This window comes from Lissotriton helveticus, chromosome 5_1 (assembly GCF_964261635.1).
Source record: "Lissotriton helveticus chromosome 5_1, aLisHel1.1, whole genome shotgun sequence".
In the NCBI taxonomy this organism is placed as follows: domain Eukaryota; kingdom Metazoa; phylum Chordata; class Amphibia; order Caudata; family Salamandridae; genus Lissotriton; species Lissotriton helveticus.
In genome coordinates, this window is record NC_136065.1 from 875,039,172 (window position 1) to 875,056,602 (window position 17,431).

Below are 17,431 nucleotides of genomic sequence, written 5' to 3' on the forward strand. Positions count from 1 at the left end.
TCTGAATGCCACATGTATCCAACAAAGCGATTATCCCCATTAGTCCTTGCAATCAATAATTTGGTTGTATCTAATTCCCTTAGGGCATGCAATGGTAGATTTTTTTTTTTTTTTTACTTGTCCTCATTACACAACTGATTTTAATGTAGGAGAATCTCAGAGTCGCTTATTTCTTACTCCGCCCAGAATGTATGTTTTCGGATACCCAGACCAAATCTTTCTGGTGTTTCAGAAAAAGTGCACCCCTTACTTCCATACATTTAAGAAAAAGAGGTCTTCGTTCCCCGGATCTGAGATAAGCTAGCCATGATGGCTACTTCGAAGTACCATCAGTTCCATTTTGTTGCGGCAGCGTAATCATTGGACATATGTTAGGATGAAAAACACAAAGTCTCACTATCCCACTTCATCCCATATCCCTAGTCACCCCTTATTAAAGTCTTCCCATATATCACAAAATGTAAACTTTTTCGAACTCACACTCCTTCTTCTGTCTAATTTGTACACCCTTAAAATTGACGCTAGCCATTCATTTCGAGAGGGGGCTACCGGGCTTACCCATTTAATACAAATCTCCCTCCTAGCCAACAAGATTAAAATAAAAACTAAGTTTTCCTCAGCTTTCGATAGAGCATTCATAACCGGCATACAAGAGACCCCAAAAACAACCAAATCCGTACTTACAATTAGTTGCTTTCCTAGGGCTCGTTCTAATATCATACTAACGTCTTTCCAGAAACCTTCGAGGCCACATTTCGGACAGCTTCTCAGTGCATCTCCACTCAGTTTAGAAAGCCTCTTCGGGGTCCAATACGCTCTGTGTGTGTTGAATAAATGATTTCTTTTGAGAGCAGCAGAAGATGCAATAGACCAGCATTTGCTCATAGATACTTGCCATGTAGTATTTAAATCCAGCGTCGGCAGATCTTTTCCCCAGATATTCTCCGGAATCCTAAAGTCGTCTTCTCCTGCTATTATTAAAGCCCAGTACCAGTAGGATATTTTTTTCTTGAATTGATTTGTCTCCAGGAATTTAACTTCCAGTTCAAGGTTTCCTTTTCTAGTTTCTTTTAAAGAATTCGACCAGCTCAACATCTGATAGTTCTTTAAATTTAGAGAGTGTGAAATTTGTCCGTCGTGACAGAATTTCCCATTCGAGGAGTTTATTTTGAAAAAGAAGTTGACCCCATTCTATTATGCCTGCTTGTTTAAGTGGACCAGCAAGTCTGTCCTTAAGACAATCTGGTGTAGTTGGCGAATCCCAGATTGGGGCCTTCTCACTATATAGGGGGATGCCCAAGGTACACCTAACACCATACCATAATTTAGATGCTGATTTTAAAGTCTTCAGTTTTATCTTCTTGAAAAATTTTGGGTGACCAAATTTATAAAGGAAGTGACTTGTATTGTTTGTTATGCTTTGAAAGTACTGTGGGTAAGATTCGAAGTGGCCCAACAATGTCCTAACATATTTAAATTGAAATCCCCGACAATATTCTAATAGGTCCGGGCTAGTTATACCTCCCTGCTCTTTTTTCCTTCTTAGCTTATACCAGGCTATCCTTGGTCTTTTTGCAGACCAGATAAATGTGGATATTCTCCCCTGAATTTTTTTTAATGCCTCTTTTTTAAATTCTAAAGGAATTGCACTAAAAATAAAAGTGAATTTTGGCAAAATTGTCATTTTTATTATATTAGATCTTCCTAGGAATGTAAGCGGGAGACTACTCCAGACCTTCAGAAGTTTATTAACTTCTGTTTCTACTCTCTGTAGATTAGTTTGTGGAATCTTGTCGATATCTTTTACTAAGTCTATTCCTAGATATCTCATTTTCTCCTTACCAAATGGGGAAGCAAATACCTCGTTCCAGCTCATAATTTCTGTTTTAGTCTGGTTCATCTGGTAACCAGATATTTTACCGAAACTTAACAAGGTCTTTTCTGCTATTCTTAAAGCCCCCCTCACGTCTGATGTAAAAATCACGAGGTCATCAGCATAAAGGGCTATTTTTTTTTGCCATCCTTGATAGAAAAAAGGCTGGATTGAGGGAAGATTCCTTAGACATTCTGCCACAGGTTCAATATAAAAATTAAAAAGGAGGGGGGAAAGGGGACACCCTTGGCGAGTTCCTCTACCTATGTATATATCGGCAGTTAGTTTACCGTTGATTAGGATTTTGGCCCTGGGGGAATTGTAAATGTTTTCTACCATTTTAACTATATTGTCTCCCAGATTAAATTGTTTTAGCACTTCACTAAGGTACTTCCAGCAGACTCTATCAAATGCTTTGGCCGCATCTATTGCAATTATTGATAGAGCAGTTTTTTCTGTAATGGCAATGTCTATTGCCCCAATCAATTCTTGCGTAAGGTCCTGAAGGTGTCTTACTGCCACGAAGCCCTTTTGGTTGGAATTTATTAGAGTTCCTGCGATTTTCCCAAATCTTTTGGCCATGATTTGAGTAAATATTTTGTAATCACAATTTAATATTGAAATAGGGCGATAGGACTCGCATTTTTTTGGGTTCTTGCCAGGTTTTAGAAGGACTGAGATAGTTGCATCATTCCACGTTTCTGGAATTTTTTTGTTGTTTAAAAATATCTCATTAAAGAGTTCGGTCAGATGGGGGATTAAAACAACTTTCAGATGTTTATAGAACTCATACGGTAGAGCATCAGGGCCTGCCGCTTTGCCTCTTTTTAGATCTTTTATTACTGCTTCTACTTCCCCTGTTGTGATTGGACTGTTTAGTCTCTCTTTTTCCTCCTCTTGAAGAGTGGGAATGTTTTGGGCAATCAAAAACCGGTTAATCTCTTCAATGTCTGGATTACAGTCCTCCAAGTATAAGTCAGAAAAAAAGGCCATAAATTCCTGTTTAATGACCGTATCCTCTAGGCCGTTTTGAGAGAGATCTCTTGGATCTATGCATTTGATTTTATTTCTTACCAGGTCTGTTTTGGTTTTCCAGGCCAACAACTTCCCGCAACCTTCACCGTACTCATAATGGGCAAGTTTACTGCAGTCCCATCTTTCTCTAATTTTACTCTCCAGTAGTTCTGTTAGGCTTTCCTTTTTTTCCTGTCTTTCTTTAGATAGTTCTTGAGTTTGAACATAAGAAGGTGCCAGGGACAACTGCCGATCTATAAACGTAATATTTTCCTCTAATTTTTGAATGTCTTTCTTCATCTCTCTAGCTTTGTTACAGGCTAACCCTCCAATCCTGCCCCTTATTACGGCCTTGTAAGCCTCCCACACAATTTGAGGTACCGCGCTACCCTTATTTTCTTGGAAGTATGTCTCTGTGTCTTGCTTGAGTAGATCCACTATAGCTGAATTTAGAAGAATGGACCGATCAAATGTCCATCTCGGAGGATCTAAGTCATTATTTATTTTTAAGTTAATTTCAACAGCCGAATGATCAGAAAGATGTGCGGGAAGGTGCTTTACCATCAAAGTACTATCCAGAAGACCCTGGTCTATTAAAAAATAGTCTATTCTGGAATGGATACCCAACTTTTTGTTAGAAAAAGTGAACTTATCCTGTTTGATCCCCTTTATGTTCCATATATCCATAAGGTTGAGGTCTCTCTTGTATACCCCCAACCACTCCCTCATTTTTGGTAGGCTATTCTGGTTACCCCTGGGGGAGCGGTCTGTTCTTGGATCCAAGATAATATTGAAATCCCCTCCCAAAATCACAGGCGATGTAGTGGAAATCAAGTGAGAGTACAGAGATTGAAGTGGGGTTGGATCGTCTAAGTTGGGCCCATAATATCCGGCCACCGTAAAAGTATTATTTAGAATGCTTATATTAGCTATTGCCCACCTTCCCTTAGGGTCTGTCTCAGCAGAGATAATTCTTACATTCAGAGATTTTTTAAACAAGATTGCGACCCCTTTAATAACACACTCCTGATCTGTGCAGATGTAACAATCGACCCACTTGAGGGTACTAATTAGTTCTTCCCACTCTTTTTTAACTAAGTGCGTTTCTTGTAATATTATAATTTCACTGTCCAGACACTTTAGATATTCAAAAATTTTGCGGCGCCTACTCTTGGTTCTTAGACCATTAACATTCCATGTTGTTACTTTTAAAGATCTTTGGTTTTTATCCATTATTGGTTATGACAATATTAACAAAGCTGGGCGAGTTAAAGCTCCAGTTTAGCTTTAGACAATGTTTCTCCTTTACAAAAAGCATGATGAGGACTTTTTTTCCATTTTTCCCTAATTTGCTCCCCACCCCCTTGTGTTCCCCGTCCTTTCCCCCTCGTGTATATTCATAAAGAAACTGTAAAATAGTCAAAAAAATGTGAAGTTGAAAAGAAAAGGCACGGGGAAGCACATTCCCTCCCTGGGAAAGCCTCCCTTTTCTTTGGGCTATAGTTTAGCCCGTTTTGAGCCCGTGCCGAAAAGGATAAGAAAGAGAAAAAAAAAAGAGAAAATGCCAATGAGTGAGTTCACCCCTACCGCCCCCTATTTACAATCATTTCCTACCCCCTTCTTTTTTTTTGTCTATGTTTATGTCTATAAAGTAATTCAGTTTTTATGAGTGAGATCCACCTGAATGTCGGTGCGCATCTGTTCCAGCAAAGAATCTACTTCCAACGGGTCTCTTATATTGAACATTTTATTCCTCCACATGATCCTTAATGCGGCAGGAAATTTCATTTGGACTGTAGCCCCTAATGATCTTAGATCCGGCATTCTCTGGCCCAGCTCCCATTGTCTATCCTGTGTTACCATGGCAATATCCGAGCGAATTTTAAAAGACCAACCACCTCCACTGTACTCTCCATTTTTCAATCCCTCACTTAGAATTTTTTCTTTAGTAGTGTATGACTTAAAATTTACTAAGATCTTCCTTGGGTTCTTCCTTTCTTTAGTTTTCCTAAAAGGATCTCTGTGTACTCGTTGGATATCGTCTTCTAAGTTCAAAGCCTTGCTCCAAGGAAAGTGTTCTTCAATCAAGGAAATAATAAATTTTCTTATATCGGACCCTTCCTGCCCTTCGGGTATATTCAGGAATCTTAGGTTAGATCTCCTTGATTGGTTTTCTAGGGACTCCAGTTTCTCCTCTATCGACTTGTCCTTTGCCCTTAAGTCTCTAATATTCTTCTCTGAAACTTCTGTTCTCCTTGCCAGCCCCTCCGTCTCTGCTTCCACTAAGGAGACCCTTTCGTTCAAAGTGGAAAGCTTATGGTCTAAAGATTCAAATCTCTCATGAAGCTTATTCTGATTTTCCTCAGAGACTTTAAACCTAGACCTCATCTCCTCCAGCATCAGCTCCAGCAAAGCCTCTGTAGTGTTGCCAGTGTTGCCAGGACCCTTTCGGGAGACGCTCTGCGGATTGTCACCATAAGCTAGTGGAGTGGGTTGGGTAACTGGATTGGTAACTGGCTGAGATGGGGAAATAGACCTTATCGGTAAGGGGTCCAGAGAGTCAGGCTGTGAATTCATTGTAAGGTCCTTCTCAGGACAACTCTGGATGAGATCCTGTGATGACACCGGTGCCGATGCCGAGGGAACCGGTTGTGCCATTAGGGGTTGAGGGTCTTGTACGTTTGTAGAAGCTACTGAATTTACTAAGCTCTCCTGCCCCCCCAGGCTTTCAGGAGAGTGATAATCAGTTAAGACTTGGAGAGTCGCGCTTTCTGCCATATCTTTACCACTGATCTTTTCCTGTGCTTTAAAATAAGATCTTAAGGACGGCGTAACTTTTACTTTATCACCTTTTCCCCTCTTTCCTAGGGCCAAGTTGTCGCCCGACACTCCCTTTTTATTTACGGCAACCCCTGCCTGTAAGTTCAATGCTTTCCGTGTAATTCTCCTTGTAACTCTAGGGATTACCGCCTGCTTTGGAGTAGGTGGAGCCAAAGTTTTAAGGAACTGCTTATTTCTGAGGTTGTAACTAGATTTTACTGTAGTGTCTGTCCCCGCCGTTTTAGCCGTTTTAGCCTTACTTGCCTCTGCCTCTGTTAAAATTGAGTTCTGCTCAACTCTCTCCTCTTCTGGGGCTACCGAAAAGAGGGGTCCTGACTGTTTATTTGGGGGTATAACCTCTTTTAGATCTTTAAATACAGCTTGCGATACTTTTGTGTCCCCTCTCAACCCCTCCAGTTTTAGACCATCTGGCGCGCCTACAACGCCAAGCCTTATATCAAATGTGCCCAAACCACCGAAAGGATCTGCAGAGATGTGAACAATCCCCTCTTCTGCCTCACTGATAAATGTTAATCCAGATGGACTTGTTAACTGCTCTGCTGCCTCTAGATTATTTGCACAAGGGTCATCTAACGAAGAGGGGAGACTGCTAGTCACCTGAAATACCTCTCTTTCCCCCCCACATTTGGCTTCTTGGGCTGAAAATAGAAGATCGGCCCGTGGATTTTCATTTGACCCCTTTGAGTCAGCAGAGTACTGATAGGGTCTTGGCCATAACTCTGCCCTACTCGCTCTCCCTCTGAACGTTTGGACTATTTTGCTAAGAGCTTGTAGACAGTGTTTTCTAGCTCTAAACGCTATCTGCCACCGTCTTAATCCACTCTCCGGGCAGGTAGTAGCGCCCTGACTCGGGTGCTCACAAGCGGCACCTGGAAACTTGGGAATTACCGATGTGGTGAAAACCATCCCCCTTTAATAACCTATGGCTTAATCACTCCCTTAATCACCCCCTGGGGATGACGATTTCGCTCTCTCCTCAGTTGACAGGGTATGCCGGTAGGACTGCCCAAACCAAACTGGGTTGCTTTCCCCGCCTGCCTCACCACCTCGCCTGCCTCGGCACCTTTCCACCTCAACCGCGCTCGGCACACCCTAAAGAAAACAACATCACCTCACCTCACCTTCCTCCGTAAGAAGTTGTGTCAAAGCGGTAGAAGTAAAAACACTCCTAGCTATTTTTCCTGCTTTTCCTGCTGCTGCAAACTCCATAGTCTCTTAGTCTTTTAGCTCTCGCTCAGCACTGCAATCCACTCCGTGCATCCGCGCTTGTGGGCTCCTCCCCCCTCTCGAACCGCCGAGCTGCTCGCGGGCTGCGGCCGCTGTGACTCGCCTGAATCAGTGTGGAGCCGGGAGCCGCGGAGCCGGAACAATCAACATCCGAAATCCGAAAACAACACCTCCTAGATCTCACATCTGCCCTCCAGTGCACTAACAGGGGCTCCCATCACCTCTCCAGCATTAAGGGTAAGCGGCAACGGGGCTATCTCACTCTGGCGATAACTCAGGCACGGAGCTCCCGACCGGACTTATGGACCGGCCGCCATCTTTCCCCCACCAACTCTCTGTTTCACACACACAAACGTACTCATCTGCAATGGTATATCTGGTAACAATCTACCATGCAATGGTAGATTGTTACCAGATATACCGGGTGCTCACACTTTTAACAGACCAGACAGAAGCACCACAATAGATTACATTCTGCTTAGCGTAGAATACTGGGCAAAAGTAAAAACATTTAGGGTAGGCCCCCGGGTCGAGAGTGACCACAATCTCCTAACGCTGGAATTGGACACCCATCTAGGGGCACACAATACACAGATGACAGTGGAATCCTCCCAAAATGAGAACTACCTGCAAAAAGCGGGAGGTAGACGAATTGGTTGGGCGAAGGTGGCATTAGCCCCGGGCACGTTAGCAGAAATCTACAACCATGTAGCTGGGGCCCTACTAGCGGCTAGCGACTTGACAGGGTCTAACCTAGACCCATCGAGCCTTTTGGCCCTCCAGCACATCCATAATGAGCTTCTTTCCGCACTGGTAGGATACTTCTACACCTCCAAGCTGGCTAGGCCTGGGGCCCGGAAGAACGAACAACACTGGTTCAACAAAAACTGCAGGGATGCGAAAACTATCCTAGTAAAGGAGGTTAAAAAGGGGTCACCCAGACGGATTAGAAAGGCCAGACTAAACTATAAAACTCTAGTTACAGAGGCCAAATCTGAATGGGAGGTAGATAGGTGGGATAAGGTGAGCAGGGCCCTCGCCACCCGGGACTATAGATCCTTCTGGAACCTGGTCCGGGGGGATCGGTGACAGAGATGCCAGCCATATCACCTAGCCTCAGTGAGGACACATGGCTTGCCCACTTTAAACCCCTATACTCACTTGATCCCCTAGTTGATCCAGTTGCCGCAATGGAACTAACAAGACCATTGGCTCGTGAGCCCTCGAGGGATATAACCCAAGTCAACTATCCGTGCACATTGCTGGAAGTAAACGCAGCACTAAAAAGCCTGGCCGCCGGGAAAGCTCCAGGTCTTGACAGAATTCCTGGTGAACTTTACCGGTCCGACCAAAGGGTCTGGGCGCCCTACATGTGTGTCCTGTTTAACGCCATTATGCAGGGTTTGGATATTCCCCGTACATGGTTGGGTGTGGAAATTATCCCCATTTACAAAAAGGTTTCCCCCCTCGATCCTACAAACTACCAACCCATCAGTTTGATCGACGTATTGCAGAAGATCTTCGCTCGAGTCCTACTGTTCAGGTTGCAGAATTGGATGGATGACCACCACATCCTAACCTCCCTGCAGGCAGGATTTCAGACAGGAGTATCCACGATCGACCAACTGTTCAGGCTCCAGCTTATATACTGGAGGATTGTTGCTTTAGGGGCAGGTAGTTTGTTTTTGATTTTTGTGGACCTCAGGTCCGCATTCGACTTAGTTAACAGGGACAAGCTTTGGGCCCTGCTTCTGGAGCTGGGTGCCCCGACCTACTTGTGTGATCTCTTTAGACGAATGAATGAGGGCAATTATGCCAGGGTCAGGTTTGGAAAAGGTGGGTAGCTGACGGCCCCGTTCCCTGTTGACAAAGGCGTGAGACAGGGGTGCGTTCTAGCCCCCACGCTTTTTTCCCTATATCTTAATGGGTTGATCGCACAACTGGCGGGGGCTAGGGACTTGGACTCCCCCTGCCTGGCAGGGCGGAAAATACCGGCGCTAATGTTCGCTGATGATACCCTCCTATTATCAAAATCTTTCGGGGTATCCAGCGAACACTGGAGGCTTTTTGTGGCTTCTGCAGGATGAAGGATTTGGAGATCAATGTCTCCAAAACCAAGTACATGGTGTACAATCTTTAAAAAAAAATCAAATTGCACCCATCCTCACATGGATGGATTGCCTCTGGACCGAGTGTCAACATTTGACTATCTGGGGGTTACCCTTAATGATAAAATGGACTGGTCCTCACACGTAGCCAGGGCGAACCTGAAACTATCACAATCCTTGGGTGGCATTTTAAAAGTCTTCAATAAAACATCCCAGAAACTAGTGGGTCTGCCGGTCGAAATATATAAAGTGCAGGCACGCGGGGGCGAGATCTATGGGGCGGACCTCTGGGGGCATGCCAGCACTTTCTCACTTTCCCTTACGGAGAATAGCTTCATCAGACGGATCCTGCGACTCCCCAGTAGTACTCCCCTAACTCCCCTAAGGTTCGACCTGGGATTAGTCCATATACAGGATATTATTTCGAACCGTCCACTCCTATACTGAAGACGGCTTTGGTCCACTCCAGAACTAGAGAGTTTCAGAGAGGATCTGCGCGATCTTCTGTTTGTAAGTGGAGCGGGAAAGATCCCATGGCTGAGTTATATTAAACATCTTACTCTAGCACTTGGAAAGGGGGATCTGTGGATGTCTCCCGAGGCGGCATGCACCCAGATTTCTAAAAATTCTTTGAGTGTGGCCCTAAACCAACATCGCCACGCCAGTGTATTTACAAATCCTTCCATGGGTAGGCTGACTGAGCACTTTCCTGATTTCAAGGCACTCCCAGGATTCGCGAAATCCTTGGACGATATCCAGCCCCCGCTGGCCAAGAAGCTGTACATCCAATTTAGGCATGGCTCACTGCTGCTTAGGGGTCTCACCCATAAGTGGACTGGGAGCACACAATCAGTGAGCACGTGCCCCGGGTGCGGGGCTGCAGAGGAGACAGATCAGCACGTTCTGCTCTTCTGCCCCTCATACCGCAGTGTGAGGGCCAAATGGATAGTTCAGTTTTGTAGGTCCAGGGGTCTCAGAGACTTTAGGGTAGTGCTGAGAATTCTAAGAACGGACACCACGGCCTTGGCTGTGTTTGCAACATCAAGGTTCCTTTTATCCATGTGGCATACTAGATGTGCAATTTTAAAAGGAAGTCCAAAAACACTCCCCAACAGTTAAGGGCTTTTCCCTTGATCATAATAAAGGTATTCATTGTGTGGGGTCCTATCTACTATTCTATGTCTGTTATCATGAGATGGGTGTACTGTTTTGTATTGATTTAATCCTTTTGTACATTTTATGATACAGTTTTTATTGTGATTTTTTAAATAGTTTTTAATTCTCTTTTTTTAAATTAGACTATGAAATTGTAAATTGTCTTTTTATGGTTCTTAACCGAAAATAAAAGCTTTGACTGACTGACAATAATAAAATACTAACATAAAAAAATATTATTTACAACTATATATATATATTATTTTTTTTCTAAAACCTTTATTGATTCGATCAAAGCAGTACAAGCGCAGGCCTACAACCACAGGGGCCGGCCGCAAACTCAGGAAATATAAGCAGAAGCATTGCACATGTTTACGGCTCAAGGAGTAATCACGGTGTAATCATAATACATGGTTGTAGGCACCACGAAGCACAAGGATGGAAGAGGTTTCATTTTTTATAGTTTTGAAGAAGTAGCTGTGGCTATATCATCGAAGGCATCACACTACACAATAAACAAGAAGAGACGGGAGGGGCATATCCCTCCACGCAATCAGGAATCGGTGATGAGCAATACGGCCTAAAACACATTACGCCCGCCGAAGGCAGGCCAGGAGTAAAGGTCAAACAATGGCAAGCAATTTAGCGAAAGCATCATCCGAAAAACCCACCCAGTGCAGATGACCGACAGAGAAAGGATGAAAGAAGGAGATACAGCCAACCCTACTAAGAAAGGAAGAGAGAAAGGGACCATAGAACAAAACAAACTAAAATAACAAACCCCCCCCCAACACCCGCCACCCTACATCACCGTAATGGCTATGGCCTACCCCACTAACAGCGTGCCTGTCGCCCCAGAATTACCCTAAAGAAAGGAAAATAAAAGATAAAGAAAGAGAGGAGAACAATAAAACACACTCCCGGTCTCCTTAACCCCCCGCCATTAGCGACCTCCCCAGGACATATTATCCACTATTAAGAGCAAGTATTGACCCCATACAAGGGGAGGACATCATCAAAAAACTGCCCGACTCCCATTAGAGTAAAAGGTACATTTCCGGCATAAATCACAAAGCACGGCTAACTCCAAAAAAGTCAAAAATCAACCCTGACCAGTACAGTTCTTTACAAACGCCCAAGTGGCCCGAGCTACGGTGACATCAAGGTAGTCGAAGCGTCCAGATCAATTTGGGGCCGCAGAATCGGGTTGAAGATAGGAAACAAAATGGCGACATCCGAAAATACGACAACAAAGGATGATGAAAGGGAAGGGCGATTCTTTCCGAAAGTCACTGAAAAACTGTCCATGTTGCTCACAGCCTTTAGCGACGATGTTTCATCAAACAGGAGTCCGGTATGGAAAGCCAACAACGTTCGTGGGTGCGCCATCTACGAGGCCAGAGTCATAAAATTGGGATAAAGCAGGTTTCCGCTCGAGGACCTCGGAAGGACATGCAGGATATTCTTCGGGAACCATAGCTCGCTGATAACTGGTCGGAACATCGTCGTCCGGTCTCAAGCAAACAGTATCCAGCGTTACAGACATCCGTTGGTACGTGACAACAAAGTGAGAGTGGAGCGCCCCAATGGCGGCCATTACGGACCTCAACGATGGCGCGCCGTCCGTCCCCTCCATCTCCGTCCCCCGAGACGAAGCAGGACTCGGGTCACGGAACACCGTCGAGGCACAGGCACACACTGAGCTGGCAATAACAGCGGGCTCTTTCACAGCAGGCAGAGACGGCACCTTCGCCACCCGCGGGGGCCAGCCCGTCAACCCCGGCCTCCCAGAAGGGTCTCCGGGCGTCGGACCCCCGACCGTGGCTACCGATATTACTTGCGTCACCGTACCATGTCCTTCGAGAAGCTGGTTGCTTTATTATCAGCCGGAAGCGGAAAAGTAATCCGAGATCGGGAGACCAGATGCACCCCTGGTCCCACAGCCGCTGTTGTTCACTTCCAGCCCGAATGGGCCAGAAATCGAGGTCCTGGCGGAAGCCCTGGAGCAGGCCGAGGATAGAGCTCGACGTAACTTCGTCCCCCGGTAAGTTAGAAAAACCGGACTTGCACCTCAGGAGTCAGAAAGACTTCATGCGCATGGGAGTCCGGCACGATTGAAGGATAATAGACAGGATATACGAGCTGCCGGCAGAGGTCGGCGGAGCCGGGAGCTTATGCGGCCCTCTTACTACAACTATATTTTCGACATCGACATTTACAGAATCAATATTTTTGCATAACATTAAATTCGATATTTTTGACAACGAGAAAACTTACCTCAATATTTTCAGCCATCGATATTCTTGAGTTGATATTACTGCACCATGGGGTCATGTTTGGCACACTAGTGGTGCTAAAAACGTATCCAATGACACTACCCGCAAGGATGAATATTTGTGAAATGCATATGGTAAGGTAAGTGGATATGCTCCTATATGTTAGGTGTGGATGGTGTATGTGAATGTGTGATCACATGTGTTGATGAACCAGAGAGAGATATTTTTGCAGATGCATTTTACACTTTAGAATTGCAAGCTTGGTTGTGGCATTATGGTGGTGCTACCGCGGTTTTTCAGGATATGTGTGGACAGTGTCACTGTCAGACTCACCACAAACCTGCAGATATGAATATTGCTGCAGGAACAAGATGGAACCCCACTAATCTTCTCTTACTTCGGCACTACTTAACATTTCCAAGACTGGCTCAGCATTGTTGTTGAAGAAGGGAAAACCAAGATCGAGAAATGAGAGACTGGGCACAAAAGACACCACACAGCAGGTTTTGTCATTTGGAGGTTCTCTCTAATTTTCTGCAGTTTTTCATGAGTGATGGCTTTTTTATACTAAACAGAAAACATCACTGTTACTCGCTGCTCTTACAGCAACCTAAAATACACGCACCTTTTCAGTTACACGGATTTTAGATGAATGGTAACATTCTCCAGGAAATGAGACATACCCAAGATTCACTCTAGTACGTACCTGATGCAGTGTGAAAAGTATTCATATTATCAGTGGTGCACTACCTTTATCTTATTAGAGCTAAAATAATCACCATAAGATTGGTCTTGTGCCAATATCCTGTAGAAGTTGTTAATGCTTCACAACTTGAGACACTGATCGGAAACAAAGAATCATGCAGCATCTGGATATAACACTCCGGAGGCCCAACAGAAAGTTGTTACTTACCGCACATCTTTGTGGTAGAATCCGAGCACGTAGGTGCAGGGGACAGTACAGGGGTCCACTAGTAGTCCTACAACCAAAACAGGTAATATCTCAGCAGTGAGGACATACCGGAATCGTCACCCCTTGAAGGCCGCCTGCTGGATAGGCCGTTGCAGTCCAAGGCGATCTCCCTGACCTATAGGAAGCTTAGTAACAATATGCCTGATTCCTTTGGAAAACTTAAGGAGCGCTGGGAAGGGAACCTTGGGCAGATCGATGAGGAGGATTGGAGACAGGCACTGATGCCATCTGGAGAGGCTGCCATCACACTTAGATTTCGACTAATCCAACTTCGTATCCTACATCGCTCCTATCTGACGGGGATAACGCTAGCAAAAATTGGGTCGCGACAAGATGACCTGTGTTTGAAGGGTTGCAGACAGTCGGCTACCTTTTATCATATGGTGTGGGATTGCCCGTTAGTGCAGAGACTATGGGATAGAGCCACGACTCATCTGCAATCTGCACTGGGGAAAATGCTCACCCTGACACCCCGCTTGGGCTTGCTAAATATATGGGAGGATACAGATCTTACTGGGACGGAGCAGCAGTTTGCGACGCTGGGCTTCACTCTCATTAAGCGGGAAATAGCGAGAGGTTGGGGAAGAGTGACACCGCCAGCAGAGGCGATCTGGCCGAAAGAGCTTGACAGATATATGGTAGCTGAAAAAGAAGTGTTTATCACTAGGGGGTGCCTGAAGAAGTTGGATAGAAAATGGTCTGGTGGAATTCTTACAGGGGGGAGATATGTATATCACCTGTGGTAGAAATAGAAATACGAAGACGAAGGGGCGGGGAAAACATTGTTTAAGGAATATGTAATTTGGCCTTGGTCCTAAGTACGATGCTAATTGTAACTTGCAACTGTTTCTGTATAAGTACTGGCTGTGTTGTCTGTCATGCAACTTTTCAATACAAATATATTAAATTTAAAAAAAAACAGGTAATATCTAACTCTGAAGATAGCACTGTGAAAGGTTGAATAATTCCAAGGATGAAAGGAAATTATTTGAGATTACACTACAGGAGAAATTTCAAGCAGCTTGGCAAAAATATACTCCATGGAAGATGGTTTTGCTAACTAGCTTGAACATAATCTTGACTGGAGCGCCAGGAACATAGGTGAAGAGGTTAGCCCAAGCAAAGGAACACAGGCAAAGAGAAGCAAAGGAACAACGGCAAAGAGAAGAGTCCAAACACAGGCTTCCTCTCATCAGTGGGGAGCAGAACCCAGCACCTGATCATGCCTCAGGTGTCATCTTTATACACTCACGGATCCTTGAATCCTGTAGTAGAATTTCAAATGCCAGAACCTTTGAAGCCTGTGGAAAATCCCTGAATCCTAATTGCTAGTCAGTTGTGAGCACAGATTTAAAAAAGTGCATTTTTGCAAACTACTGAAGTCATAAAATATAAATGCAGCTTTCAAAAATTATCTACTTATGCACAAAATGAATTACACACAGGCAGATAGGCCAGGAGCAAATTATGTGTCTTCGACAGAACCATGAATGTGGCTTGTGCATATGTCATTCACAAAGAAATACATCTACCTCTGCACTCTGCCTGAGCACCGTTTCTGCACAGGGAAGGCACAAGGAAGAATGCCAACAATTTTGTCCTTTGTCTGAATTTTTAATCCATATGTGCTGATGCTCCCACAGGAATAGAAAGGAAATATTTTTTTTAGATGCACACTTTAAAGCACTTTGGGGGAAACTCCCCTCTTGAAACTGTGGATAGCTGTGTAAGTTACTTCTTACATTAGCAGACCACAAGCTGCCATCCACACAGAAGCTTCTAAGATAGCGCATGCATGTGTGTTACTTTAATATTCAAGAAGGGGTGGGAGTGGGCTGCACAGCAGTAAACCTTGCAGCCCAGCCCTCAATCTGCAAGTAAAAGCCCATTGGTAAATCAGGACCTGCATGCAAGGATAGTGCACCAGTACATTTATGATAACTAAATGGCCATTACAAATGTGTGGGACACGAAACGGTGAGCCAAGGCTGCGGTGTGAGATAGTGCGGTGCGTATTGTGACTTACAAGTGGTGCCCCCAAACCACAGTGCAGGCAGCGATACTGATGTCGTCGTGGAGCAGCACCGGCAGAGATACCATGGCGGCAGAGTGAAGCGAGGCAGTGCACAGCGCGATGCCCACAGGTCACGGTGCAAGCAGTGGCTTGTTGATGACGTTGGACAGACCAAGGTTGAAGTGAGAGATGCGGCGTTGCCCTCTGCGGTGCCTTCAGATCACGGAGTCTGCAGCGGCGTTATTGACAATGTCGAGTTGCTTTTTTTTCTGATGCAGTCCCAAACACACAGTTCCAGGGACTGGGAGCAGATGAACTTGAAGTCTTTGTCATTCCTGAGACTTCTTGAACACGGGGCAAGCTCTGCCTCAAGCCCTTGGAGAAATTCCAGAAATGAAGATGCAGAAAGTGCAGTCTAGTTCTTTCACTGCCCAAGACAGAAGCAGCTACTGTAGGCCAACACAGCAAAGTACACAGCAAAATGGTAGTCTCTCCTCGCAGCTTCTCCAGCTCTTCCTCTTGGCAGATTTCTTGATCCAAAAGAGTTCTAAAGTCCTGGGGTTGAGCCCCAATATTTATACCACATTTCCCTTTGAAGTTCAGTGGCGTTGGCACAAAGTACTCCTGGCACACATAATCCATTTCAGTCCTGCTATGGCCATGTTCACTACAGGAGGTGAAAACACCATTGTAGAAAGCAGACACAGTCCATTCATGTGCATGGGCAACTCTTCCCACCACTCTAGAAGCAGGACAGACCCATCAGCCAGGCTACGAGTAACAGAGGAAAGGTAGGGCGCACCTCGGTCCCCTTTGTGTCCCTGTCTAGGGTGAATGCACAAACTAGTCCCTGTCGCTCTAAAACCCAGACAGCTACTTTGCAAACAGGCAGAGGCACATGGATGGTTAGACAGGGAAATATCCACTTTGTAAATGTGAGATTTCCAAACGCACAATATAAAAATCATCTTTACTAAAAGATGTATTTTAGAATCCTGAGTTCAGACATACTAAACTCCACCTTTCTATCAGCTGCCTCTGGCCAGCTACGTTTGTAAAAGTGCTACAAAGCAGCTCCCATGTTAACGTATGGGAGAGATAGCCTCTGAACAGTGAAAACGAAATGCACATTGTTTCTCTATCAGGACATGTAACAAACACCAGCACATATCCTACCTTTCTCCCACACTGCACCCTGTCCACATGGATACCCTGTGCCTATCTTAGGGGTGTCTCATATGTGAGAGGAGGAAAGGTTGGTATCTGGCAAGTGGGTGCACCTGCCAGGTTGACATGGCAGTAGAAACTGCACACAAACACTACAGTGGCAGGTCTGAGAACCCTTTGAATGGCTGTTTGTATGGGTGGCACAATCAGTGCTGCAGGCCAACTAGCAGCATTCCGTTTACCAGCCCTGGGCACACACAGTGCACTGTACTAGGGACTTAGGAGTAAATCAAATAAGCCAATCATGGAAACACCAGTCCATAAACACAATTTGAAGTAGGAGCACTTGCAGTTTATTACTGATCAGCAGTATTAAAGTGCGCAGAAACACTAAACTAGCATAAACAATATCCAGAGTACCACCAAAACCAGGGGGTCAAAAGCAAAAACACTGGGGAAACAAGCCAAAAGAAGCCAGGTCTAACAGACCCCAAAAAAGAGGAAGGGGAGAGATGCAGGATGAGCAGGGCTGGTTATCACACGCAGTGGCCATGGTCATATTTGGACTCAAATGTCTCCAAAGGATTATATTAATTGAAGTGAGATTCTGGTTATACAATAGCACAATGGAACTTTTACCAGCAGAATGACGGCCCTTTGGTTACTTAGTGACTGTATTACATATTCTGTGCCAGTGTCACACAATTTTGCTGTAGCACTGATACAAATCTGCACCATTATTTGCATCAAATCATGCTGGTGCAAAAATGACATCTAACCAAT